At 50.4% G+C, this 18,738-nt stretch overlaps 1 long non-coding RNA gene across 1 annotated transcript in view; it reads left to right on the top strand.

Annotated features, from left to right (window-relative positions):
- LOC132245529 (uncharacterized) overlaps positions 1-18,737 on the top strand; it is a 30,781-nt gene extending 12,044 nt beyond the window's left edge. Inside the window, exons 5-6 of the long non-coding RNA XR_009457267.1 lie at positions 9,883-9,924; positions 17,260-18,737. This is a non-coding gene — a long non-coding RNA (uncharacterized LOC132245529). The remainder of the gene's footprint in view (positions 1-9,882; positions 9,925-17,259) is intronic.
- Position 18,738: the final 1 nt, after the last annotated feature.

Here is an 18,738-nt window from a genome sequence, read left to right as displayed (position 1 = left end):
CTGCTACCCTCTGAACGCGACGATCCGGGCAGGTTTTGGTCCTCCTTCCAGACCCTTTATCCAACCTGGACTTTCTTGGCTTTCCTGTGGGAATGTTGTGGAAGACTTTAGCAAAAGCCCAGCTTGAGTCAAGGTCCGACTGTGTGCCCACATGTGCAGAGCCCATCCTCTTGCCTTAGAAGGCAAATTGGGTGGGTCGGGCCCGGCTTGGTACAATCCCTTGCTGTCCTTGAAACACGTATACCTGTTCGCAACGTCGCTTTACCTTAAACATTGAACATTTCAGCTGGGGTAACGAGCAGAGTTTCACCACACCCTGTGACAGTACGCAGCTGTTTGGAGAGGTAATGGACGTAGAACGGTGAAGAAAAGATACAATTCATTAAGCGGCTTTCCAATGGGAAGGAAGTTGTATGGTGCCTAACCGACGGGCCTACCTCGAAATGTGTCTGTAGAGTCGCAGGATGGCTTTTGGTACCTGAGAAATGTAGCTTTTACTTGCTGGGATTTATGGAAAAACACAGGTCCCTTCACCTTTTTTCAGCACTGCTGTTATTTATCTCCACGCAACTCTGGAATGTGAGATGCCGTCTCCGTAAACTTGCCTGGCATCCGGGATAAATGCCACACCCTGCTCTCTAAACAGACTGTCCTCAGGGAATCCATCGTCTGGAAAGACCAACAGGTAAGGATGCACCTGTTCTGCATGATGCAGCATCAGGTAAGAGATGCCCATGGTAGCTTTAAAGGACTGGGGGATAAAGAAGTCAGATCAAAGTACCTTCCTGATGCCTCTAGGCTGCTTCCGTTGCCTCGGCTCGCTTGGTTAAGTCTACTCCTGCAGCGCAGATGTACGCGTACCTAGCGGGCATGGATACACGAGGTGCTTTCATGCACGGGAGGCCAATCTACCACACGGTAAAGGGTCGCTCTGTAACTGCATGCAGCGGGGACTGTGTGGTAACACAGGCTACCATATGCTTTCCTACTACCTGTAAATGTAGGTAGCAGAGTGACCACGCGGTAGTTAATGAGGAGTGGGCATGTCTGCATGTGTGTTTACTCTGATCCCAAGTTACGCTTGCGTAAGCCCGGCCAGAGTAAGGCATTCTGGGCAGGCATCGACACATGCAGGAAGCAGAGTTGCACCCAGGTACCCGCAGCCCAGCAATGAGCCCCTGCAGACACCAGGGCCAGCTTCAGGCTAGTGCAGGGGGGTGACAGGGAGCACCGAGATGCTTATCTCTGGGCCCTGGGGTGCTGTCTGCTGCTGGGGCGGGGCCGACATCCCCCTGACCTGGTAGCAGGGAGCTCCTACCCTTACTCCCTGAGCAGGGGTGCAGGATGTGGAAAGAGTTGCAGGGGAGGGGCAGGGCCCAGCCCCTTGCCCCAGTCCCCTGTGTGACAGCTCGCTTGCTGCTGGCTGTCCCACCAGAGGATAAGAGTAGGGGGCTGGGACTGACCCCCACCCCCCTGAAGCTCTTCCACACCCCGCACCTCAGTCACCCAATTGAGGCAGGAGACTGGGACCTGCCTGTGACCAGGCCATCTCCCAGCCACCCCAGGGCTGTGCAGGGAAGTCTGCACATGCTGTCCTGAGCTGGTGGGAGATGGCCTGAAACCAGACAGTCCCCAGCTACCTCCAGCCTGCTTGTGCTCCCTTGTGCATCCCAGGGCTGGCCGGGAGCTGTCCTGGTCATGGGCAGGTCCCCTGGTTTCCAGTCCCTGTTGGTTCCTGGAAAAAGTGAGGCTGCTCGGCCCATCACTGTAGCCTGCAGTCATGAGGGCTGGGGGCCTGCAGGTGTTGTGGGGTGGATTCTCCATGTGCCCTGGATCCCACGGCCCCTGTCGCCCGTTGCACCTGTCTCTCTCCGTTTTCACCAGCACCCTGCTGTGCTTTTAGCTTCTCTCTTTGTGTGTGGCCTCAGACCAGCAGGGACTCCCCAGGCCTGAAGAAGGGGGACTGTGCCCGAAAGCCTGATAAGACCTTTTTTCCAGCTGCTCGTCCGGTCGAAAACAAGATCTCCCACCTGCTCAAAGAACCTTGCCTACCAAGCAGGCCAGTTCCTGCGTATCATGGCACCGACATCGCCCAGGGCTCCAAGGGGGCGTTGCACAGCCAGAGCAAGGTTCTGCCTTCAACAGCATGGTGGAGCAGGGCATCCCTCACTGCGCCCTCCCCCGGGACTTGCCCAAGCCTGAGACATGGGGCTGCCCCCGGGGCCCTTGAAAGGCACAAGGCCATGAGCCCGGCTGCCGCTCTGCCACCTGTGGCCCAGCCCCTCTTGCTGTCCTCGCAGAGGAGTCACAATCCGATGCCCAGAAAGTCACCTGTGGCCCCAATGAGCTTCCGCTGTCCAAAGGCATGCACAAGCTGTGTGTGGGGCAGGCTGGCAAGGAGAGCGGGCCCTGGCTGTGGCAGCCCGAGCTGCTGGCCCTTCCTGGAAAAAGCGAAGCCATGTGGAACATTGCTGTCAATGAGAGGCACCAGCAGGAGGATTGCCTGCTGGTGGCTGGGCCCAGGGACACACTCGTAGCCTCGCATTTCTCTGGCATTGGGAGCGCTTGTCCCTGTGTGCTGCCACACCTTACGGGGCCCGACGTTAGCTGCCCAGTACGCTGTCCTCCCATGAGCGTGCTTGTGCCAGGGTACCGAGTGAGCGGCCTTGTATCTTTGCGCAGGTCATTGCTTTTGGAGGTGGGAGCTTGTTCCTTTTTGCCAAACAAAATCCCCCAGAGGGCCACCCAGCCAGGCGGGTCTGCTTTGTGGCCTCCTGTTTGATTTCCGAGTGCTTGGTGCCCCCGCCTCCATTTGCAGGGCAGTGGGTTCCGCTGCCTCCTTTTCTGCCCCTGGCCGGCACGAGGTAGGTGGGCAAAGCCAAGGCCTGTCTGCCTGGGAATGGCTGCCTTTCCTTTGAAAGTCAGAGCAGAGGCTGTGCTTTCAGAGCTTGTCTGTCCCCACATCTGTTCTTGACCCCTGCTGATGGGCAAGGGGCCCTGATCTTAGCCAAACTTGAAAAGGGGCAAAGCAGAGGAGGAGCAAACTGGAAGAGGCAGGTGTCGACTCGTACACTAGGCCTGGTGCCCCGGTGGCACGTATACCAAGCCTGTAGCTTCTAAGGGTCTGTGCCCAGCCCTGCAAGGGCCTCATGAGTGGGGCTAATGGGGCCTGAGAATGAGGGAGTTCTGCGTCTCGTTGATGTTGCGAACGGTCGCCGAGGCTTCTACATATGAACCCACAACTGCGGAGGGTTCCCCTGAAGTCCAAGCACATGCCCAATCTTCCATGTGACTACCCACAGCTGACGAGTCATCGCTGCGAGAAAAAAAAAAGCTGGAAAGGGTTTTTTTTTTAACACTCTGTGAATGCCATCCTAGGCTCCCACGTACCCCTTGTGATGATGAGCAACGTATGCCCAGCATCACAGTGTTTTCCCAACTGAATGATTCACAAATGTTGCGTGCCCCTGGGTATTCCCCATGGAAAGCGATACGTTGTGACTCTTCCTCGGTGCCTGCGTCTCCACAGCCAGTCTCCATTGCTGCCAATCAGTGCCCGGCATTCCCTGCCATCCCCTACCACAGGGTCCCAGGACGAGGCCCGGGACTTTGTTTTGACTATCGCACAAGTGAATGCATCCAGTAGGAGAAAAGCCCTTTCTATTTTCTAGGAGTAGAGCTAGCGTGCAAATTCTTTCTCTCATTGAAAGTTTAGAGCAAGCTCTTTATTGCACGAGCTAATAGGCAGACTGGCTCCAGCTGGATCCAAATGACTAACACTGAGGCTGGCTATCGTAGGTCCTTGCCTGTTCAGGAAAGTGGTGGTCTCACCACTGGGTGCCCCATATGTAATGCTGGAAACCCAGCCCATAGACACCATACCACCAATGTGACGTGGTCAAGTAAGAAATGTATGAAAATACAGTGGCAGCCACTTCCGCAGAGCTTTCCCACGTGCATGATTTTCCTTCCTGGGCACAAGACCCCTACGAAGCAAGATGAACCAATCGTTGTGTCGATACTGACATAGCGAGGAATGGCGCCCTTCGAGTTTTTTGCCACGCTGGCAAGCGAAGCAGCCAGCTGTCATGGTCCAGAGGTCACCTCAGCCTTTGTTTCTGGGGCAGCGCAAGTATGCTCTCTGCTCTCCTTCTTCTTCAGGTGCCTGTGTTCACGTTACCTAGACCAAAGTCTACTGAGCTCCCCGGGTTGGATTTCCAAGACACGAGTCATTGTGCGGGGCAAAAAGATGCATGTGCCTTATCCTTCATCCCAGAAAATGTGGCGAAGACCAAAATGGGGAGGATTCTTCCTGATGGCTGCCAAGCCTGTTGGAGAAGGGGGGCTGTAATCATCCGAGCTGTGAAAGCTCAGGGGCAGCGGGTGCTCCTGACCCAGTCCCCGGAAGTACTTACTGATGCCAGGGTCTGCTGATGTTTCCTATGGGTCACCCATAAACGCTGGAGTGGAAAGAATTGGGACTCCAATTGGGACCCCAAATGTCCGGAAGACCAACGCAAGCATCGACAGATTCATACTTATGATTTCTGGCTCTTCCTTACCTGTCCATGGTCCCTGCCTCCCGGTGAACCTTCCCACGTGCAGCCCATGGCACCTGGTGTTCACCTGCTGTTGCCTGTAAATTGAGAGTGGTACGCATCAGCTAGAACCCCCATCCCGGTTAGCACACCCTACCCCTGCGACACCCAAAAGAAAATGTGGTGGTGCCCATGACAGCCAACTCCTCCCTTTTGTTTCCACCTCTGTCATTGGAGACAAGTCCCTGTGGAGAGAGATTAGCCTGGACTTTGGCTGACTAACACCATCTAACGCTTAAGTACAAAAAAGGCACCCGTGCTGAGTCGCTGAAGGTCCAAGACCAGGGTTGCTCCAAAGACACCTTTGCCACATGCGTGTGCACGAGAGAGACCGGCGCCATTCCCACTGTCTAAAGAAACGGGCATGGCCACGTCCACAGTTGTGAAACTGAACACTAAGATCATGGGTGTGGCAGCTCCCAGCAGACATGGCACGCACAGCATGGTTTTCACCTTAGCCACGTGATATGTTTGAATCGGCCATCTGTAGGCCATGTAGCCACCGAGGCACCGCTCCTTCTATGTGGAACATTCTGCTAGCCGGTCAGTCGACGGTGTCATTTGAATGGGAGCCATGCGTGAACACGTGACCAAATGGGAGGGAAGGACATGCCCTCGGGGAAGCTTTCCAGTTGCCTTGTGTGCAGTAGGGTTGGAAGGGATCTTGTCGATCATCGCATCTGACCCCCTGCCCTGGGCAGGAGAGGAAACGGGGCTCAAATGACCCCAGCCAGGTAGACATCGAGCCTCCTCTGAAAGACCCCCAGGGTAGGAGCCATCACCGTTTCCCTTGGCAGTCAGTTCCAGATCCTAGTCACCCTGATTGCGAAGGAGTGCCTTTGGATGTCTAGTCTAAACCTACTCGCTAACAATTTGTGGCTGTTATTCCTTGTTAAGGGGGGGAGGGCTAGGGAGAACTGGGTCTCTGTCAAAGCCTGCGGGTGCCCCCTAGGGAGCTTATAGATGGGCACCAGGCCCCCCTCAGCCTTCTCTGGTGAAGGCTGAACAGGTTCAGGTCCCATAGCCTCTCTTTGTAGGGTCTGCTGCGCTGCCCCCGGATTGTGCGGTTGGCCCTCCTCTGGACGCTCTCGATGCTGTTGACATCTTTCCTGCAGTGCAGTGCCCAGAAGTGGACACGGTACTCCATCTGCGGCCTGACCAGTGTCACATAGAGGGGGAGGATCTCGTCCTTGGACCTGCTCATGATGCATCTGTGGATGCACGACAAGGGACGGTTACCCTACCCATTGTGACCTTACATTGTGGGCCCGTGTTCATCTCAGAGTCAATAATGACTGCAAGATCTCTTTCTGCCCCCATGCTCAGAAGGGAGTTTCCCAGCCTCTGAGCATGCTGCTGGTTCCTACTAGCAAAGTGCAGCACTTTGCACTTGTCAGCTTTGAAACGCCTCCTATTTTTGTGAGCCCACCCCTGTAACCTGTCCACATCTTGCTGTCATCTGTCCTTCTCTACTTGTGTGCCCACCTCACCCCAAATCTCGGTCTCGTCAGCAGATTTGAACAGGCTGCTTTTTAGGCCATCGTCCCAGCAAGTAATATAGAAATGGAACGGTGTGGCCCCAAAGACCGAGGCCTGGGGGGCTCCAGTGCCCACTTCCCTCTAGGTTGAAAAAGACCTGTCCACCGCTACCCTCTCAGTATGACCCTTCAGCTAATTTGCAACCTATCTGACTGTGAAGACATTAATGTTAGAGTCACCTAGTTTTTTGATGAGAAAGGGGCAAGAGACAAAAATTGTCGGTCGCAAGCAGGTGGGTGTTCCTGCCAGCGACTCTGGGTGGCACTGGAATCGGGCACCAGACCCTCCCCCAAGGCCCGCCGTTCCCCCAGGTGAGCTTGCCGACGGTCACCCGATGCTCTCGCCACCTAGTCTGGGGAGGCTTTGTAGGTTTGGGCCCAGTCGCCTTGCTTTGTAGGGCCTGCCTTGCTGCCCTGTGACTGAAGGAACGGTGCTCCTCCGGACCCTCTCTGTGCTGGCCACCTCCCTCTTGGGACCAGACATGGGACTGTGAGTGGTGGGCCCGGCACCGCAGAGAGGGGTGGGATTGCCTCCTGGGACCTGCTTGCGACGTGTCTGTAGATGCGGGACTGGGTGTGGCAGGCCCTGCGGACCATGTCCTCATGTTGCTGGCTCGCGTTTGACCTGGACGCGATGCCAACGTTGAGAGCCTCGTCGGCCACTGTATGGAGAAGAGCGTTCTCCAGCCTACGCTTGCCACTCCTGTGTCCGGATTGCTGAGTGAGATGTCGAATAGTACAGGCCCTGGGCCCGAGCCCTCGGTGACTGTGCCGGCTGTGTTCCTCTGGGTTGAAAGCGACCCGTCTATCACTGCTGTGTGGGTGTGGCCGCGTGGCTAGTTTGTCGCCCATAGAACCTGGTGGGCATGGGCGCTGCAGTCCCTGTGTTGTGTGAACCTCATGTGGGGGGAAACTGTGCCCAAGACCTTTGTCCAGTCCAGGAAGACATGTGCTGTGACCCCCATGTTCAGGGACCATGTGGCTCGACGGGAAAAAGAAACAGGGTTAGTTGGGCAGGACCTGCCCTTGATGAACCCAAGTCAGTTGCCTCTGAGCGTGACCTCCCGTGCCAGGGCCCCGGATCATTTTCTCAAAGGCATGTCTCCGAGGACTGAAAGTCGGGAGGCAGAGGCCGTACCTCTTGCTGCCACGCACGATCCCTCCTGAGGCCCCTTTCCTGGTAACATGTGGGCAATGTCTCCAGGAAGGCGGCTGAGCAGTTGGCGAGTGCAGTGTTGCCCATTGTCTAGGTGGAAAGGAGACTTGTGGGGTGCGGTGCAAACCGCTGGCATGCCACCTGTGGGTTGCGGCTGGAGTGGCACATTTTTGGGAGAAAGGCTAAGGTAGACAAGTTTGGTGTCTGTTTTGGTGGCTTGGCTCAAGCCTGTGGCCTGCTGCCCGTCCTGCTGCGTGATGGCAGCGGTGGGTGCCTGGGAGGGGGCCGGGGGCTTGCTGGTGCATGCGGTGTGTGAAGGTGCGTCTCGTTCTGGTGACAGATGCCAAAGGTGCTGGTGTCCTCCTTTGCGTGTTTGGTGGCATGCGAGATGGGCTGCAACCTTGGCCTGCTGCACAATGTGCTAGGCTGTGTGTGTAGCCACGTGTACTGCTGAGTGAGCTCTGCCATTGAGCGTGTGCCCGGGCCACTGTGCATGTGATGTTTCTTGGTGGGGAGGGGAGGTTCTGCACGTGGTGCTGGCTGAAATTGTGGGTAGAGGGTAGAGTGACTCTAGGGTAATGCCCGTGGTCTGGTGAGACCTGGGCCAGGGGCAGTGTAGGTGACAGAGAGTTTCTGGAACACCTGGGGCATCCCAACTGGGCGGGAAGACGTTGTGTGTCGATGGAGATGGAGGTCTGTTGTTCTGCACCCTCAGCCTCAAGAACTGTGTGGACCTGGTGTTGGCCTGCAATGGGGGCCTGCCTGGCAAACGGACCCCCGGAGGACCTGCTGTAGAAAGGGACGGACGGCGGGATGGAGCTGGTGGGTGAGGGGGAGGAGGGTGATGAGCAGCGTGTGGTGAGCCTGACTGCCTTGTGGCCGCAGGTGTTGGATAAGGGGGCTTGTGGTGGGGTGCAGCCTGACATGGAGTCACTGGGGGAGGGGAGCTAGCTTGGGTGGGGAGGTTGTGAGGTGGGGTGGCTCTGTGAGTGGGGCAGGTGTGCTGAGGTGGGAGGGCCTGTCAGGGAGGAGGCTGTGTTGTATGGCCCTGGTGTTGCAAAAGCTGGAGGTGTGCAGGCAGTCAGCAGGGCTGCTGAGGGCCTGACAGGAGTGTAAGAGTGGAGGGCAGTGGATGTCCCCCCACCCCACCCTGTTGAGATAGTGGTGCCTGTGTGCCCCTGAAGGAGGAAGGGGGCCTGGTGGCCTAGGGCACCCCCAGTTTGTGTTGCGAATCACAGTGGGCAGAGGCAGTGGTGAGCAGTGTGATGTGGCGGAGCCCAGTGAAAGGCCCGTGTGTGCTGTGGCTGGAGAATGGGTGCCTGTGGGATGGGGTGCTGCATGGCAGCCCCTGCTCCTGTGGGTGCTGTTTGGAGGAGGATATGCTTGTGTGTGCCCCTTTTGGAGGGACTCATTTTGGGGGTGAGCAGGGTGGATGGTGGCTGTTGGACGTCAGGGTGGGTAGTCGGGGTCGGGGGGAAAGAGGTATTTAGGTGTCGGGTGAGCAGGAGAGGGAGGGGATGACTTGTAGCCTTTGCTGGTTGGCAACAGTGTGGAGCGGCTGGTGGATTGCGGGATGGAGTCTACGGTTGATGCACAGAGCAAGGCTGCCACTGGCCAGGGAGGTTATGGGGAGCTGCCTGGAGCTGTGCTGCTCTGTGCTGTGTGGTAGGGGGATGAGAGCGGTGCTGCTTTTGTGTGGTGACTGCTTTGGCAAGCGTGGCAGGCTGTCTGCTGCTCCTGGCCCTACATTGCCGAGTAAGCGACTGGGGCCGGAGGAAGTGTCTCTGTGGGATGTGGGACGGTAGCACTTCGTGGCCCTTGTTGGTGGGGGGGGAGCTGGGTTTGGGGAAGGAGGTGAGAGGCTGGTTTGGTCTTGTCGATGAGGGCGCGTGGCTGGGAGGTAGAGTTGATTAGGATTGGGGCAGGGTTCGAGAGCTCAGTTCTGTGCTGTGCGGGAGTGTCGGGTGTGGTGGGCTGTGGCACGTGCCCAACCTGGCGGGGCTGCAGAATGCTGTCGCTTGCCTGTGGTGCTGAAGTGGCAGAGAATGGCTGGCTGTGCAGGGCCAAGAAGGTAAGGGCTGTGGGCAGGGAGTGTTGATGCAGGGCGGCCGGGGCTCCAGTGGGCAGGAGGAGGCAACTAGTGAGGCAAGGGGCTGCAGCTGGCCCTGGGGCAGGATGGGCGTGAGAGCACAATGAGGGGGCAGGAAGGGGCTGGGCTGAGGCGTATAAGGCAGGGTGGGGGCAGAGGATATGGGGGCAGTCTGGCCTGGGCAGCAGTGGGGAGAGGAGCTGCTGCTTGTGGTGCTGCTCATGGTGTGCTGGAAGGGAGCAAGGGAGGTGAGGCTGTTGCTTGGCTGGAAGAGCTGGGGGGTGGGGGTGGTGTTTCCCAGCTTGTGTAGGCAAATGCAGTATGGTGGGGGGCTGTGCTTGTGCCTTGCTCTGGGCCCCCGGGGTGGTGGCTGTGAGGGGGAGGGTGTTGGGGTTGGTGGGAGGGGTGGGGGGAGGTGAGACCTTGTAGGGGTGTATGTGCTGTGGAAGGGGGTGGGTGGTGGGGGAGAGCCTGGCTAATGGGGTGTTTTTGTTGTGGCAGGTGTGGCTGAAGGGCCTGTTGGTGGAGTATTGGAGACGTAAGGTAAGTGCTTGTCCCAGGTGCGCGTGGAGGGTTTGGGATGGAGAGTGTGGTTGGGCGTCGAAAGGTTTATTGTCGTAATGTTGGCTACCAATGCCCAACTCGGGATCCTTAAAATTCTGGTTTATTAGGCGGATTGAAACACTGTAATGAAGTTAAATCATAAACCTTGGGGCTGGTCCCCACACACACACACACACACACACACACACACACAGTAGCAAGCTACAAGAGTCAGGTATACCTATCCTACATGTACTGGAGTCTGCTGTCGATGGCCAGTCAAGGCTTCTTTCCAGCGTGGTGTTATCCTCCAGGAGGGGGTCACCGGCTGGTCCTTCTGGCCTGACAGGTCGGCTGCTGGTCGAGTTGGAGATCAAGAGGGCGCTGCTGAGGGTCACTTTTCATTGCTTTTTATCTGTCCTTGGCAGACTTTGGTGACTCCCCAGTTGTCAGGCTTGCCCAATCCAGGGGTTGTTGACCCTCGTGGGACTTCCCCCCTCGGTGTCTACTGGATGGCATCTGTCAGCCCCAGGGGTCGTCCACATGTACGTGCATGTTTGGGAGTCAGTTGATGAATTTTGAATAGGGCTTTGGGAGCAGTCGATCTGGAGATATTCAGCCCAAAAGTTGGTCCCTGGCATTGATTAACTCAGGCCAGGGCTTCTAGCCCTTGATCAGTGACGTTTAGAGAGTTCCTGGTTGTTACATTGGTTTCTATTCAGTTCTTCTGTTGGCTGATCTGCAGTTTCCCAGGTATTAATTGCTGCCTGCTACCATGTTACACATTCAATCACTGATTCACTCGCTTCTTTCAGGGGCCAGCCTGATACAGGGAAGGGCAGTTTGATTCCTGCCCTTGTTAACGTTGTTACAATGTATAACTTAGTTATGAAACTAAACACATTTAGTTGAAAGGTGAGGAGTATAAAATATAAGCTACAAAAGTAATGCCATGGCACACAAATAGATAAAAATACCAAAATACACAGGGAGATACAAAATGCGCGCACACAAATTTTAAAACACAATTCCTTATCTTAAAGTGAAAGAAAGAGGAAGGAAGAAAAGGTAGAAGAAGAGAAATATATCCAAAGAGGGGAGAGCAAATTCAGGCAAGAGGAAAAGGGGGCTTTCTGCTACATTATTCCCCCCCCTTAACATCGGCCTTACACAAGGGTGATGTCACTAAAGTATTTGGGCTAGTATTTTAGCCTCATCTATTTTAGCATGTACTGTGTGTAGGGTGGAAACATGTCTGCAATACAGGAATATAATTAGGAACGTTAAAATTATCATTAGGATAAACAGCACTACGATGGGGTGCATCATGAGATTCAGAATACCAGTGGCAGTTGGGGACCAGCCCAGGAGGGTCTCCCAAGGGCTGTAGTGGGTGATTTGTTTGATTTTGGTGAGACCTGGGTAACTTGGTGGTTGCTAGTTTGGATAATAGTGTAGGTTTTGTTGGCTTGGGACTGTAATGCTTGTAAGGCCTGTTGGATTTCTGGGTGTGTGATGGCATGTCTGAGGGCTTGGGGGGACATGCCTAAGTAGACTGGAGTGAATTTAGGTTTGAAGAGGCTGTACTGTGGGGTGAGAGACTGATGCAACATGTCTTTTCTTTTATACTGTATGTCACACCCCGTAATGGATCTGACATTACACAGACAGAGGTTGTGCTGTAGGTCAGTAATATTATAAAACTCATTCACGGTGATAGAGGGACATAGAGTGCAGAGGCAGACACATCCAAAACCAATATTGATGAGCAAAGACTGAACACTGGGGTCTCTGAACATCACATAGGGACAGATTGAAAAGTCAGGGTCAAAGCATATCTATACTCAACCTACTTATTCCCAATCTTTCTCCTTAACAAAAGTCTTCCCAGTAAATTAAACAATGTCATTAAATCCTTCATACAAAATCTTTTACCAACAATTATTTTATTTTTAAATTAGTACTTTTATTAACGCTCGAAATAAAAAAACAAACCTGCATATAATACACCAAAAAAGTAAACTCCTAAAACTAACAGCAAAATTTAAATCAGTATCTAAACACCACTATTACAACATTTTCCTAAAATATAACCCCACGTAGACAAATTAATACATTTTACGTTACATCATATAATCATAATTTTATTATACATCATTATCTTATATTTCTAATGTGTATACTTACTTGCTCTGCCCAAAGGCTATATTGACAAATAAAAAATCTAACAAAATACGTCAACAGCTATATCACTGTATAAAATTTTAATCAGCATAAATATATGCAAATGCAACCAGTCAAGAAAAAATTGTAAAACCCATCCCAAAAAGATCTCTAAAAAAATGCCAAACTAACACTCCCCCAAAAAACAACTTTACAAAACCCAAAGACCACAAAATATAACCTAATACATCTGCTAATCTGCTAAAAATTAAAATTAAAACTGCTTTATATAACTATTCTAAAAAAATACCCAAAATAACAGCTATAAAAAAAACTTCAACAAAGCCTAAAGCTTTGCAACATACAATTGAGCTTACTCTAACCTGTAAAAAGTAATAAAACTAAAAACTTCATATCATTAAAAAAATCCCCTAAAAATAAAAAGCAAATAAATAAATACATAAATAATTAAAAATCATAAAAATAAAACCTTAAACAAAACTAATTAAGAAAAAAAATAAAAACCCAATAAAAAAAATTATATTGCCACCCTGAACGCCGGGTGGAATTCCCAAAACCCATCAAATAATAATATAAAACAAAGTAAAGCATGCCTTTCCTCCTACCCAATGCGCTAACAACTTATAAATATAATAATAATTACAGTGTGTGTGTGTGTATTTATATATATATATATATATATATATTATATTCATGACAATATAACCTCATACCTAAGTTTTACCTTAACATGTAACTTATAAGTTACTCACCTTCTCCCGTTAAAAAAAAAATAACAAACCCACAGAGAGATGAAGAAGCCTCTATCAAGCCCGAGCCTAAGCCCGCAGGAAAAACCCCAGATTTTGCGGTGCGCCCGGCAGGGTCCCATGCCCATCCCTAGCACACTGCGGGGCCCACCAGCCACCTCGGCGTGAGCCTCGGGTAAGGAGGTTGACACTCGGAGGGGTTTCCATTTCAAGGACCTTTATGGATAACCTCTCTGTCCGGGCATCACAAAGACCTGAGGGGAGTGCTCAGGGGACGAATCCCCAAGCCACGACCAGCAGACAGGAGAATGACTGCGACAGCGATTCGTAACACGGCTTGTCCCTTAACTTACCGCAACATTTTGGGTCGATACGGGGGTGAGGCAGAAGAGACTCTCAAGCCCTTGGCTGCCCACTGTGTTAGCCTTGCTCTCCGAGTAGCGATGCTGTCCCTAATGTGCAGCATAATTTTTTTCCTAGCTAGACACGCTCGCCGTGCCCCTGAATTGATTTAGCAAGTTGTCTTTGAAAACAAACTAGATATCGACATCCTAAAGGATCAGCATCACTTCCGGCTGGTTTTTAAACTCCAGGAAGACTATGCTTGCAGCACACAACATTGAGCTCCTGGACGGCCCTGCCCCGGTAGAAAACAGGAAAGAAAAGATACTTCCCAACTTCAAGTGACAGTGGGTTTTTTTTTTCCCCCTTTTTCCCTTGGGGTCAGCATCCTCAAAGCCCTTCTGCAGGACATAAACAGAGAGATCAGCCAGAGAGACTGAAAACAGCAGCCCTCAGGGGAGAAGGCTGAGAAACCAGAGAGAAAACAAACTTTTTTTCCCCTTCCCTTTCAACTACATTTATAACTCTGTGCAGGGACTAACATGCGCAGCATCAACAAGCTCAATAAGCATTTGATAGCAGCCAGCATCTGTGGCACAGCCACAACTATTTCACATTCATAGCACAGTAGTTATAGATTTCTTCTGTATCCACCCCATTGCATTAATGAATGGGAAGAGGAGTGTGACATTTATAAAGAGCCTGAGGACTGCGTGTCTCTTAGAACAATTGCTTTGAATCCCGGCGGGGGGGGTGTGTGTGTGTGTGTCTTGGGGCACTCCAAGCTACATGATGACATAAAACACAGCCCTCAGCTACTAGCGGTGTGGCAAGTGCCCCAACCCAAGAGCTGTCCCAGCAGGCACTGTCAGTTAGATAGCTCTCTGACCAGCTATTCCTTTTCTACTTAATTCTGCCTCTGGGAAGATGCTGATTTGCCTCTGGCTTATCTAGGTGGTCTAGGAGTAGCTGTGCCTATGATCTATTATGGGTATTTCCCATGCTTGTGGGCTTTGCTGGTTGCTGCATGTGGCTGGGAGTGATACCACTCCCCCCCCCCCCGCATATGTCAGAAGCTTTTTAAGCCTTCCTCAGAGACACTGATCAGTAGTGATGTGTAGGGGGTGCACATGTACCTCCTGAGAGCGTTGATGCAGGGTGTCAGGCCACGCTCCCTGTTTAGGCAACGGGCAAAAGCGGACAAAAGCGGTGGCAACTGCTTCTGGGGCAGTTTCAGCTGCATCTTCATTGCCAGAATGTCTTTCAAATACAAGTTTCAAGTGATCCATATAGTCTGCTGGGGATTCTCCTTTGTTTTGCTTACAGTTATTTATTTTGGCCCAGTCAGTTTTCCTGGGGCAGATTTTAAACACGGATTCAAGAAGGCGTTCTCGGGCACTTACTAAGCGACCTCCCATTCCGGGGCCTTGAGGAGGCCAATTAGCCTGTGCGATGAGGCGGTTACAGACTTCGGAGGGCAGAACACTTCTCATTAATTGGTTTAAATTAATGAGATTACAGTTTCCAATTCCTCTCTAAACTTCTGGGGTTCTTCCCTGATATTGGGAAGTTGCTTAACAGGGTTTAGGAGATAAAGTTGTGTTAATGCTGATAATGTTGTTGATGGGGGATCCCCTTTTGATGCACTTTTCTGTTTTAATTCTTTTATCTGAGATTTTATTTTTTCTTGGGAGTCCTTGAGGCTCTGAACTTGAGATTCTTGACGTCTTTTGGAAGCTTCTGTATACCAATCAAAAAAAGTGTCCCACTGAGTCTGTGGTGTTTTACTGCCTCTTGACTCAAGGGCTCCGTGGAGATGAAGGATTTTACTTAAATCAAATGTTCCCTCCAGGGGAAACTGCAAGCTAGCATCATCTCTGGTATACCCATTCCATTTACCTAGAAACGTACAACTCTTATGGCCATAGTGTGTGCACACGTACAATGCTGGAGTCCCTTCTGGCAGACCCGGTACGTCTTTAGACCCTCCGCTCCCCACATCCTTAACTTGAATTCACACAGGTCTTTCACACAGGAGAGGCTTATTTAGGGTGTCTGGTCAGGTTGTGAGATTTCCTAGTGGACAGAAATGCTGTGGCTAATGACCATAGCACCGGCACACAATGCAGTTGCTCACTGTTAGACACGGCTCATTCATGAGAGCGGGGATAGGGAAAATTTGTCACACAACCCTGATCTCCTTCAGTCTAAGAGTTTCCACCTTGCACCCTTGCTTTCGAAGAGCACACAGTCTGGTGTCCTCGGGGCGGCTGCGCAAGGTTTCCACTCCTAGCTTCAGAAAGACCTCATAGTTCTTTGCAGAACTTAATTCAAACAGGGATTCATTCACTGACAACAGCAACACAGTTTCTTTACTCTTTTCTTTAACCTTAATTTACAGTTCCTACTTACATAGTGGGTCTGACAATTCTGGCCGCAAAACGGTCAGATAGGTAACCCTCAAGCAGCAAACAGGAAGACACACAGGCAGTCTCTCACTGAAAAGCCCCAATAGAGATTTCAAAAGGTCTCTCACCTTAGTTTGGCACCGGGGCGTCAGTGAGGAGATGGTCTGTATCTCAACTGATCACTCCGGGCGTCTCTATCTGAGTCATGGCAGCAAATTGTGGAAGAAATTAAACTTTGCGTTGTGGTTGTATTAAAATTGGCAGAGCCATCTAGGTTTATTTAAAGCTATACAAGTGATCACAGGGAGAGTTCTCAAAGGAACTCTGACCTCTACAAATTTACAAGTGTATTTATACTTTAGACAGCGAGAAAAGATGCAGGGTTCAGACAAAGCAACCTGGGGAGAAACAGAAAGATGTTGATCATTCTTTTGTCACACGTAAGCAGTTTACTTATTTAGAAAAAAAACAAAACAAAACACCTTGTTTTGGGAACAGTTATCAGCTTCTGGTTCGGCGGAAAAGAGGAGGTTAACATCTGCACACAGACAAAACAAGGCATGAAGGTTTTTCCTTATCTTAGAACATTTTAAAACACATAGCATCAGCATTAGCATCTTTTTCTCTTCTCTTTTTCTCTCTTTTTAGTCAAGTAAGAGGCCTGGTTAAACTTATTTCCACACCAGTAAGACATTAAATAGTTGCTATATTCAATGTGGACTAAAAAAATCATCTTGAAAATCCACAGAGTTGACCCACCACTTGCTTTACTAAATAACATCTTTGATATTTGCAATTTATTTCTCCAGCCCCTTTTCCATTCCAATATTCTCTCTGTAAAGCAATGCAAGTATGTATTATACAATTTGTTTAGGAGATTCACTCTCACCAAGTCTCAGGTGCTGTGATTATGAAAAAGGAAATTGAAATGTAATGGTTCCATTATTCCCAATCTATTCACGAGATGTAATCTTGTCTTCTGATAAATGGCTGCCAACAACTACTTCTATGCCATTAGCACTCCTAACCTGGGATTCCTTTTTTTATTTTCAGCATCCACGATGGGCCTTATATTGAAACATGCAGTTTATTTAAAATCCTTGAAATCCACTAATGTTTTTATTCCCTAGACTTCATCCCAATGAGTAATAAAGAAACCATTCTCCATCCTCAGAAATTGGCAGGGAAGGAGTTAAACTTCTTCCTTGGGTTAGAATAATGGCCACAGGTGTTCCCTCTGGGGGCTGGAGAGGTGATTTGAACCAGATGTGGGGAATTAATTAATTAAGTAGTTTGCTGTGTTTGGAGCTGGGGCTTGAGTGCAGCAGTCTGCAGGAGAGAAGTCCTCAAGCGTTTGCTCTTGATTGCTCTGCAAATACTTTGCCAAGGTGAGGCACAATTTATAATACTGCTGTTGGGATTCAGATTGAAGGAAGCTTGGTTGTGTTTGGACATTAAAGGGCAGGACCTTTTTCTGTTTTGTGAAAATAAATCACAGTGATTTTCCTTTGAATCTTAGGACTGGAGATCCTGGTTAGCTTTGACTAGCTTGGCATGTACCTGATCAGTTTGGGCCTTAACCTTAGCCTGTATGTGCTGCCCTCCTATTCTTCTCTCACTTTTCTTATCTCTTCATCCATTTTCTTTTCCAGCACAGTAACTGGTATCTGAAAGAAGACATATTCATCCTTCAGCATTTATGATGGGTGCTCATGGTCCTTGTGGTATTTAAACAAAACATTACTTGAGGTAGAGAGAGATCATAAGAAACAGGTTGAGGATTTCTTTGCCACAGTCTATTCATGCACAGGTAAGCTGTGTACAAATCTGCAATAACTTTGTATATGAACACTTTGAGCATACTTTTAAGTTCAGCTCAGTGTAATGCAGCTAACTCCAGAGATCCTCTAGAATTGTTATGGTTCTGCTTAACCTCAACATTTATTTCCAAGAGCTACTTTTACAGTAGAGACTTGGGTTTTTGTTAGTTTTGTATGGGGGGTGGAATTAAATTAATTTTGCTTTGTTTTCAATTGAGCTGAGCTGCATAGAACCCATGCTGGAGCTCTTTCAAATTGTCCATAATGGAAACCAGTGAAGAGTAGTTGGTATGCTGTTAATTCACACCCTATCTTCCTAGGCAGGCACACAAGTCCTAAACATTGAAAACGTTAAAGGGCACATTGGTACTGATGTGGTAAGACTTTTGGCTCGCATGTTCTCGAGCATGTCGACACTTCATCTTGATGTGGAGTATAAAAATGCCACCTTTAACCCTTTACAGTAGTTACTTTCCCTTTTGGGGTTGGTAGTGTAATTTTTTTAAATCTATTTTTCCTCCTTGTCCATATGCTCTTAATTGGATTACCTAAATGAAGGTTGTAAAATTCCCCAGTTTTCGGGCTTGATTTCTTTAGTTATTGTTGTTATGATTTGCTTTCGAAGGGACAAAGTGCTTTCTCGACATTCAAGAAGAGACCCTCCAGAAGAACGAAGCAGATGTTAAGCAGGGACATACACATGCACATATGCATGCACGCATGCCTGCATGGATGTGCATGCATGCACGCATGCCTGCATGGATGTGCATGCATGCACATGGGGTCTGTGTACAAATCCCCAATATTCACAAAGGCAGCAGAATAGATTTTGAGAGGAGCTGAACACCACAGCTTGCCTTGAATGTTGTTGGACTTGTTTGTTCGCTACCTTGTCAAGGAATTCACCCAGAGTAGGACTGGTTGACTGAAACCTGACCTGACTTGTGTATGTGGTATGGGAAATGGAATGGTTTGAAGTACATCTGCCTAAGCCTGGAGAATTCAGCCTGGCAGGTGTGGCAAACCTCCTTCTGTGTCTAGGAAAGTGAGATAGTTAGCTGTGTTAGTCTGAAGTCAGGCAGAAGGCAAGGCAGAGTTGCACCTTCAGGTTTGTGCAGACATTTGCACCTGGTCTATGCTCATGTATCTTCCTGTTAAGCTGTGCTGTGACAGATCAGGAGTAGCAAGCGCACACCCTGGCTGGTGCCAGGAATTCCATGTAGGTAATTTGGGGTGGATAGAGGGCCTAGCAGGTGGAGGGAGGGGAGAGGGAAGGACAGATGACCCTGCAGTGGGGAGGGATGTTGATGT

Source organism: Alligator mississippiensis, chromosome 15 (genome assembly GCF_030867095.1).
Source record: "Alligator mississippiensis isolate rAllMis1 chromosome 15, rAllMis1, whole genome shotgun sequence".
Classification (NCBI taxonomy): domain Eukaryota; kingdom Metazoa; phylum Chordata; order Crocodylia; family Alligatoridae; genus Alligator; species Alligator mississippiensis.
The sequence above is the reverse complement of the archived record's forward strand: the minus strand, read 5'-3'. Positions and strand labels throughout refer to the sequence as shown.